General features: G+C 41.7%; 1 protein-coding gene across 7 annotated transcripts in view; it reads right to left on the reverse strand.

Moving 5' to 3' along the window:
• MAPKAP1 (MAPK associated protein 1) overlaps nucleotides 1-8,495 on the reverse strand; it is a 243,021-nt gene extending 234,526 nt beyond the window's left edge. For 2 of the 7 annotated variants that reach the window (XM_019421134.2, XM_019421137.2), the window contains exons 1-2: nucleotides 8,238-8,495; nucleotides 6,552-6,613 (exon numbers count right to left, since the gene is read on the reverse strand). The gene's annotated coding sequence lies outside the window, so the exon portion shown is untranslated. Of the gene's footprint in view, nucleotides 1-6,551; nucleotides 6,614-8,237 lie in introns of those variants that run through there. The other 5 variants (XM_019421136.2, XM_019421135.2, XM_019421131.2 and 2 more) reach the window with 4 other exon arrangements.
• Between the last annotated feature and the right edge of the window lie 336 nt (nucleotides 8,496-8,831).

The following is an 8,831-nucleotide window of genomic DNA, read 5'->3' on the forward strand; positions in this document are numbered from 1 at the left end:
ACTTGAAAATACAATGCATTTAGAACTTCAGATCACCTGCATTAGTGGAAATTTTTGATGGAATGATTTTCCCTGGTTCTACTCAAATTTCTTAGTATCAGGCTGAAACTAAAATGATTTTTCTATTAAAAAAATCAGAATACTTGGGAAAACAGAAAAAAGCATAAAGACCTATAATCTGACCACCTATTTCTTCTTTTCCCTCGCATATATGTTTGACATAATTGAGATCATAATTTGTATAATTTGGGGGCACCTGGGTGGCTCAGTCGGTTGAGCGTCCGACTTCAGCTCAGGTCATGATCTCGCAGTTGACGAGTTCAAGCCCAGCGCTGGGCTCTGAACTGACAGCTCAGAGCCTGGAGCCTGCTTCCGATTCTGTGTCTCCCTCTCTCTCTGCCTCTCCCCTGCTCATGCTCTGTCTCTATCTCAAAAATAAAGATAAACATTTAAAAAATAAATAAATAATTTGTATAATTTTATAGCCTTTTCCCACCGTATGTTACATGATGAGCATATTACTATGTTACTAAAATTCTTCTAAAACATCTAAGATTGCACAATATTTCCACTGATTGGCTTTTCCATAATTTCTCTTTGTTGGCTACTAAAGTGGTTTCTAATTTTTGCTATTTTAAGTACTGCTACAGTGAACATCTTTCAACATAAATATTTTTCTACATTTCTGATTATTTCTTTAATAAAATTTCTAAAAACGGAATTACAAGTTCAAAAGGCTTGCGTGACTTATTTTTTTAAACTTGGATAAATAACGCCAAAGTTCTCTCCAGAAAATTTTCACCAATTTATATTCCTACTAGCAACATATGAGTAACCAATCACCACCAATCTCTGCTTTCAATAAGTATTACTATTAGAGGTGTTTTGTTTTTTTTTTTAAGTTTATTTATTTTGAGAGAGAGAGAGCGAGCTGAGTGGGGAGAGGCAGAGACAGGGAAAGAGAGAATCCCAAGCTGGCTCCATGCTGCCAGTATGGAGCCCGATACAGGCCTGGAAGTCAAGGACAGTGAGATCATGATCTGAGCCAAAATCAAGAGTCAGACGCTCAAGCGATTGTGCCACCAGGATGCCCCAATTATTATTAGAGTTTTATTAAACCTTTAAACTTCATGTTATAAGATTATACCTGTAACCAAATACTTTCACTGTATGAGTAATAACTTTCTGTAAGCATTAAGTTAAAATAAGTAAGAAGGGCTGTGTTGATGACCATCCCAAAACAAAGGCCAGTTCCAACATCCAAATCCAGAATAGCATGTAATAGTGACAAAAGCATTGTATTTTGAGTGAAAAAACCAAAGGTTTGCACCCTAGCTTTGTCATTATCAGATCTCGGCCTTCAATCGCTTTACTTCCAAAGCTTCAGTTTCAGCACTAGTAGGACAGAGACAAGGAGAACATGATATCCCTTGTTTTAACAACTTCAGTGGGTAGTCATGGGCACACACACATAAAGGTAATATAAGCAATGGAAATGCTTATCGTTATTCAACAGATCAATTCATTTAATCTAAATAGATCATTTAACCTTACACCTGGAAACAGCATACTGAAACCCTTCCCCAACAGTGCACGGTTAGTAGGTGCATTACTTCACAAAGCACAGGTAGAAATGAACAAGATTAATCTCACGATCCAGACACGAAAACGAGTCTCATCTCTTCACAACCACTCACTCCAGAGTCATTTCTTGTTACACTATACTAACACTGGAATGTGTTATACCCCTGAATGTACCCATACCTCTCCAGAAGCACCAGAGAACCAGGTACTTGCTCACGTTGTTTCAGTTAACCATCTCCACTACCATATGTTGAGACCAGCACTATTATCCTCATTTTGCAGAATGTCCAGGTCACACAGGGAATACCGGGCAGAGCCAGCATTCAAATACAGGGGGGTGGGACTCTAAAGCCCCACCTCACATTGATTCAAGCCTGCACCTCAGTTCTTTGTTAGTCTCCTTTATGTCAGCAAGTGAAGTTCAGATTTAAAATTTAACCATTTTTAAGGGCACCTGGGTACATCAGTTGGTTAAACGTCTGACTTCAGCTCAGGTCACGATCTCAGTTTGTGGGTTCAAGCCCCGCGTGGAGCTCTGTGCTAAAAGCTCAGAGCCTGAAGCCTGCTTCGGGATATGTGTGTTCCTCTATCTCGGCCCCTCCTGTGCTCATGCTCTGTCTCTCAAAAACAAATAAATGTTAAAAAAAATTTTTTTTAATTTACTGTTTTAAAAAGAAAACCATTCCTTTGAACAATTTTCTACCAATTTCTGTGCTGAAAGAGTACTTGTTTATAATATAGTATCTTAAAATGTGTCCATAGGGAAATTAAAAAATGTTATTTTTTTGAAGTTTTACACATTCAGTCCATTTTGTCTGCATCAGTAATAAAAGCATAGGATAGGATACAAATCTAACACTGCATATATTTGGGGTAAATGTGATAGAATATGCAATTTATTTCACAAGCAATTACTATAATCTAATTCCAGTAGTTACTCTAGTACCTCCTTGGCTGTTTCCAGAATTTAAGTTTTGTTGTTTAAGTGGTTTCTCCCATTTTTCTCAATTTCAATTACTTAAAACTGTTCTCTTCTTTGGGTCCAAATTTTGTGTTTCCTATATTAAATCTGTTTCCTCTATATATCTACACCACTGCCAACTAGAGATAATAAATTTTGAGTGACTGGTCAGGATTTATTTTCACTTTTATATTCTATGTTATTTCCTTATGCAATAGAGTATGAATGAAAACAGTATCTAGAAGACCAATCTTTCTTCTATTTTCACCTTGTAGAAGCTGGGTATTAAAACAAAAATAAATTAAACTCTTGGGCTAGGAACTCCCTGGCCATATTTCTCTCACTATGCTGGGTGTCCCTATGCCCCCTCTTTCAATCTTGTGTATACATAGTCAACAAAACACTGTATGCACTTGGGAAGCACCTGGCCTGTCAAGGTCCATTCCCAGAATTAGTGATGAACAAAGAACGGAGGGAAAAGCTGAGCAGTGGCTCCCTACCTACTGTTAAGGGAAGAGGAACCATATTTTTAGATTTGAACCATTGTCCATGGGGATCTGCCAGTAATCAGTTGTATGACTTTAAGAGTGTCAATTAGAATCAGGAAGCTTGGCATCCTGAAAAGACCTGAGCAAGACTTGAGTTGAGGTCCTCATTATCATCCAGATGGAAAAAAGATACAAGGATTTGTAAATGACTTGACAAAATCCAAAGGCTGTTAGTGGTATATTATATTCAGAGTTCAAGTCCCTCTCAATCTGGTGCACTTTCTACTAAACTGTAATTTAGTAGGCATCAGTTTCTTTATCTTAAGAGGTTATGATTACCCGCCTTGTTCACTTCCCATACTGTAGAAAAGACCAAAAGATACAAGAATCTGGTAGCATCTAACGTGCTAAGAGCACTGGGGTGCCTGGGTGGCTCAGTTGGTTAAGCATCCGACTCTTGATTTTGGCTCAGGTTCTATGAGATTAAGCTCCATGCTCTTAGCCCAGAGCCTACTTGGGATTTTCCTTCTCCCTCTCTCTGCCCCTCCCCAACTCGCTCACACTCGCACGCTCTCTCTCAAAATAAACAAACAAATAAACAAACTAATTTAAAATGCTAACAGCACAAATCAAAAGTATTACCAAGTCTTGTCCTCATCCAAACCCTATCACTCCTGAAAATTAGCCTGATTATATAATGAAAGCATTCAAACTGTCACTTCCCCAAAGATATCAGTATGAGTCAATTACAACACACTTTTAATCTGGCAATTTACCAGTAGACTTCTGATCAATAATCATTACATGTGTTGTACCTCCTACTTTGAACAGTGGGTACCAAAATGTCAGCCGTCAGGCAGATCAGAGTTTATAATCAGGCAATCTAGTACTTACTGTACATAGCCCACAAATGTGTTTTGGTATATACAATTAGTTTTTAAATAGCAAATTTTAGAACTAAATACATTAAAATCCAGATTTTCAGCATCTCCTGAATGCTCTGCAAGAATATTATCCCTCAAAAAAAAAAAAAAAAAAAAGAACATTATCCATTATCCCCCACTGGGATTAAAACAAAAACCTTTAAAAATTAAAAAAATAAATAAATAAAAATATTATCTCTCAGAAGATCCAAGACACCAGATCCACTTCCTCACATAGCAACAAGCAAGTGGAACTGAGCGGCGACTGCTTCAGACTGGTCACATGCAATTCACCAAGGTCTGTCCTACTCTTTATCGTGGGCACTTGAGCTGGAGATCCCGGAGGTATATGCTCAAAAGAGAACTAATATTTGTTTACTCTTTTTTGGCCAACATTTTTCTGGTGTTATCATTCACTAGCTATGTGATTGGGGCAATATATTTAACCACTAAGCCTCAGGTTGCTCATGTGTTCAGTGGGGGTAACACCACCTATGTCACAGAACCACAAAGATTGAAGGAAATATGGGATACAAAAACATTTAACGAGCGGCCCCTGGGTGGCTCTGTCAGTTGAGCATTAGACTCTTGATTTCAGCTTAGGTCATGAGCTCGAGCCCTGCATCAGGCTCTGCGCTGACAGCACAGGGCCTCCTTGAAATTCTCTCTCTTTCCCTCTGCCCCTCCTCCGCTCACACATGCACACTCTCTCTTTCTCAAAATAAATGAAACATTAAAAAAAAATTAATGATGACTAAAATGTAAGTGTTCAATTATTAAGTTTAGCACAAACTGAAATATGCTAACTTTTGAGTCAAAACTTCTAAAAAAACCTCAAATTCACAGCAAACACAAGGTCAGAGCCCCTCCCATGGGGGAAAAATGCAACGTGACAGAATTCCTAGTGATAAAATAATTTGGTATCTATGGCTATGTCCTTAAAAATAAGGCCTATACTGGGGCGCCTGGGTGGTTCAGTCGGTTAAGCGTCCGACTTCAGCCAGGTCACGATCTCGCAGTCCGTGAGTTCGAGCCCCGCGTCAGGCTCTGGGCTGATGGCTCGGAGTCTGGAGCCTGCTTCCGATTCTGTGTCTCCCTCTCTCTCTGCCCCTCCCCCGTTCATGCTCTGTCTCTCTCTGTCCCAAAAATAAAAATAAAAAACGTTGAAAAAAAAAATTAAAAAAAAAAAAAAAATAAGGCCTATACATACAAATAACAGATTTCCAACAAATTCTCTTACCCTGATATAAATATATATATATTATATATTATAAATATATATAACATTATATATATAATAAATAACATATATAAATATATATAAATCCACTGAACTGCAAGTTTCTAAAGTCTTCGGTCATGAGTCAACAAACAAAACAAGCCCCCCCCCCCCCACACACACACACAAAGAAATATATTTAACGTGACGGATGAGACCATGAGCTTCAGCAGCGGCCACATTCATTCTTCATTATCCCTGCTGCCTCACATAATGAAGGCACACTGAAGCTACGGATCAAGGGCTAGCATCTCTCTGAAGTCTCTTCAGAGGGTCCCCGTCCACATCACAAAGAAGAGCGAAGATGCCAAAGTCTAGCAGATAATCCCCTCTACTCACAGCTCCAACACATGCACAAACTCAAGGAATTTCTTTAACTTCTCTGCGCTCTAGTTTCCTCACCTGTAAGATCAGGATGCTAATGACACGCTTTTGTACAGGAAAGAGATAATGCACTTAGCAACATGCTGGCACAAAGTGCTCGTTAGCCACCATCATCAGTGTTCCCTCCTTTGTGCGTTACAGTAACCTGTGTGGCAGCTATCATAGGAGCTACAGTACTTTACTATAGTTCACTGGCACATACTTCCGTCTCCCCCACTGGAATGTCAACCATCTCAGACTGGGCACCTGGTTTTATTTCTCTTTGCCTCCGCAGGGTCTTACAATTTCCCTCTCACTGCTGAATGAATCATAACATTCTCAGAGCATTTAACTGCAAAACTTCTGAGCAGAAACTGGACATTAACTCTCTTAGCTGACACTGAAGCCCTCACTAATTCTGACCCCCTCCTGACCCCCCAATTTACCTCCCCACTGAAAGAAGCAATGGCTTTCTTTATTTAGTCTGGTCTACTCACCACTCTAAAACCATCACATGCATTTCATCTTTGCATCGCACAGCTATCATTTCAGGGGCCCTCATATCAGGCAGACCCTTTATCCACATTAGCTCATTAAACATTCCCCCTATCCCAACCCATACTGGAGGAAAATAATGATTAGAATTAAGAAACTTGCCAAAGGTGAAGGAGTAAGAGGAGGGACCAGGAACTGAATCCAGAGTCCAGATTATTCTCTATAGAAGGTATTCCATGCTCATATTCAAAGTTGAACTGACCCACCTATCACCTTCTTGCCTTGGAAGATCAGTCTTCTCTACATTTAAAGGACTCACTGTACCATTCATTTTGACATTCATATTTTTTTCTCTTGTACTTTTTTCAATATGTACTTGCATATAGAGTGTTACGTTATGCGAAAGAAGGCAAAACACATAATGAAAAAAAAGCACAGATGTAGGACATCAGACAGACCTGGGTTTGAATCTTGTCTCTGTTTCGTACCAGATGTGTAATTTATCCTGAGTCTTCCTAATCTGTAAATTGAGGTTAAAATCATTAAATAAGAGAAACCGATATATAGTTTCAGTACACAGTAAATAAAACTTAGTTAACCCTACATTAGGAAGCACTACCGGACCACAGCACACTCCTCAAAAGCTAATGACCTACCCCCTTTCTGTGATATCACAGTATCACAGAATGAACCCTCACACAGTGCCCTTATCACTCTATCTTGGAGTTATTTCCTTATCTCTCTCACTAAATTGAGCTCCTTGCAGGCAAGGACTGAGTCTTATTTATCTATAAGCTGTCTAGCACAGTACCTGGCATACACACACACACACACACACACACACACACACACACACACTCAGTATATGTTTGCTAAATGAAATTACTGCAGATATAATGAATGTTTATAGGATTCCAGAAAACCAAATCTTTTTCAACTGGGGTTGTCTCCACTTGGTTGAGGGAGACCAATTTCAGTTGGGCCCAGGGTAACATCTCAATAGGTGGGGACAGAAAAGGAGACACCTAGGCAGAAAGAATGTCCTACAAAAAACAAACAAACAAACAAACAAAAAACAATGGACACAGAGAAAAACAAAGGCGATTTGAGGTCGTGCTTATCTAAAGTAAAGGATCAAGATAGGGAATTACGGAAGGAGGGAAGGAGACTTTTTCAAGCGTAGCTGGAGCCAGATCAAGAGGTATAGAGGAATGTGACTACACTAGGGCACAGACCGGAGCACAAAGCTAAACGACAATGGGGCCACCAGCATGCCTCACAGGCCCTAGCAAACCTGCAAGTGTGTAAACTGAAAAAGACGAACACAATTATCAATGCTTCATCGAGAACTCTTTCAGCATTTATTAAGCACCTTGTGTGGACTCAAAGGATGAGGAATAGAACATGGTGCCAACTTTTCCTGTTCCACTAAGTTTTTAAATTAGTAATCTACCCCTTTTGCTTGTGAAAAATAGAATGAGAATGATCACTTTGTTTTAACCGACGTGATTTGTAACATGATTCTTTGCACAGTGCTAAGTACTGTGTGACAGGCTTCAAAAATTATTTGCATTCATTAGGAATAAAATTTTAACCAATTTCTGAGTCAACGTTTGGGTCTCTGGTTAAAGTAATACTCTTGTTTAAACTACATTTTTTTTTCTTAGCCTTAACCAGATCTAGAAGACTCTGCCACTAAGTCCCAGCAGGATTCCAGCTAGAAAATAAAAGTTTTGTGGGCTGCTTACCCCTTTAGGAAACTGGGGAGAAGGGGCGCTAGGAATCAGGGACCACACAGACAATGCTTTAAAAAGTTAATTTTCGTGTTATGAAGATTAGGATGCCTAGATGTTGCCAAGTGGTGGGGCCAGAAACTGCCCGAGCCAACCCATCCCCCTCCCAACTCTAGCCAGTCCACAGGCTTCTCCTCCCCCAATCACACACCCAGCTGTCAGGCTCACAGCAGCCTCCAGTTATGGAAAGGACCAGGAAACGAATGCTGACTGTGGAAGACTGATCAAGGGCCAGGCGGACTACCCTTCGGGGCAGCACCCGGAGCCTAGGAGTGAGGAGGACCGCCAGGCTCCACGGGTGGGCTGACGGGAGAGTGAGCGACGGAGCTAGTGGCCTGGGGCAACCTTTACCTGAAGCAGCTGCCACTCTACGGGCCGGGTGGGCCCCGGGACACGGTCCTGAGGGAAGAGCCCGGCTTCCCCGCGCCTCCCGGCCCCTGCCCAGGGCTCCTCACTCTCGGACTCCTTGGGGACTGGCGCTCTTCCCGGCCGGCTCAATTGCCGCTTTCCCAGCTCGCCCTCATGCCCCCAGCGCTCGCCGCCGCCGGCCGGCCGAGCAGCAGCCCTGTTGCCCCCGAGCCGCGCCACGACCCGGAACTGCACCCCGCGTACCGGAAGTCCCCGACCGTGGGTAGGGGGGGGAAGCAGCTGGCTGGGGATGCAGTGCGCAAGCCCCAGAGCAAGGAGTTAAGCCCTCCCGGGGGGCGGGGCCGAACGAAAGGACGTACGCATGCGCTGCACTACTGCGGTCTGGCTAAGGCCTGAGTCAGAGATCAGCTGGGTATGTAGCGCAGGCACCCGTCTGTGGATTTTCGTCGGATAGAAATCAACATTAGCATTCTCTTTCAAAAGTCCTCCATTCACCCAGAAATGAGTGATGAGGCAGTTTGCGTCTGGGTCACAAAGGCTTAGGACTTGGGTTCAGATGCCAAGTGTAACTAGTGT

This window comes from Panthera pardus, unplaced genomic scaffold (assembly GCF_024362965.1).
Source record: "Panthera pardus isolate Hobbes unplaced genomic scaffold, ASM2436296v1 HiC_scaffold_20, whole genome shotgun sequence".
Classification (NCBI taxonomy): Eukaryota; Metazoa; Chordata; class Mammalia; order Carnivora; family Felidae; genus Panthera; species Panthera pardus.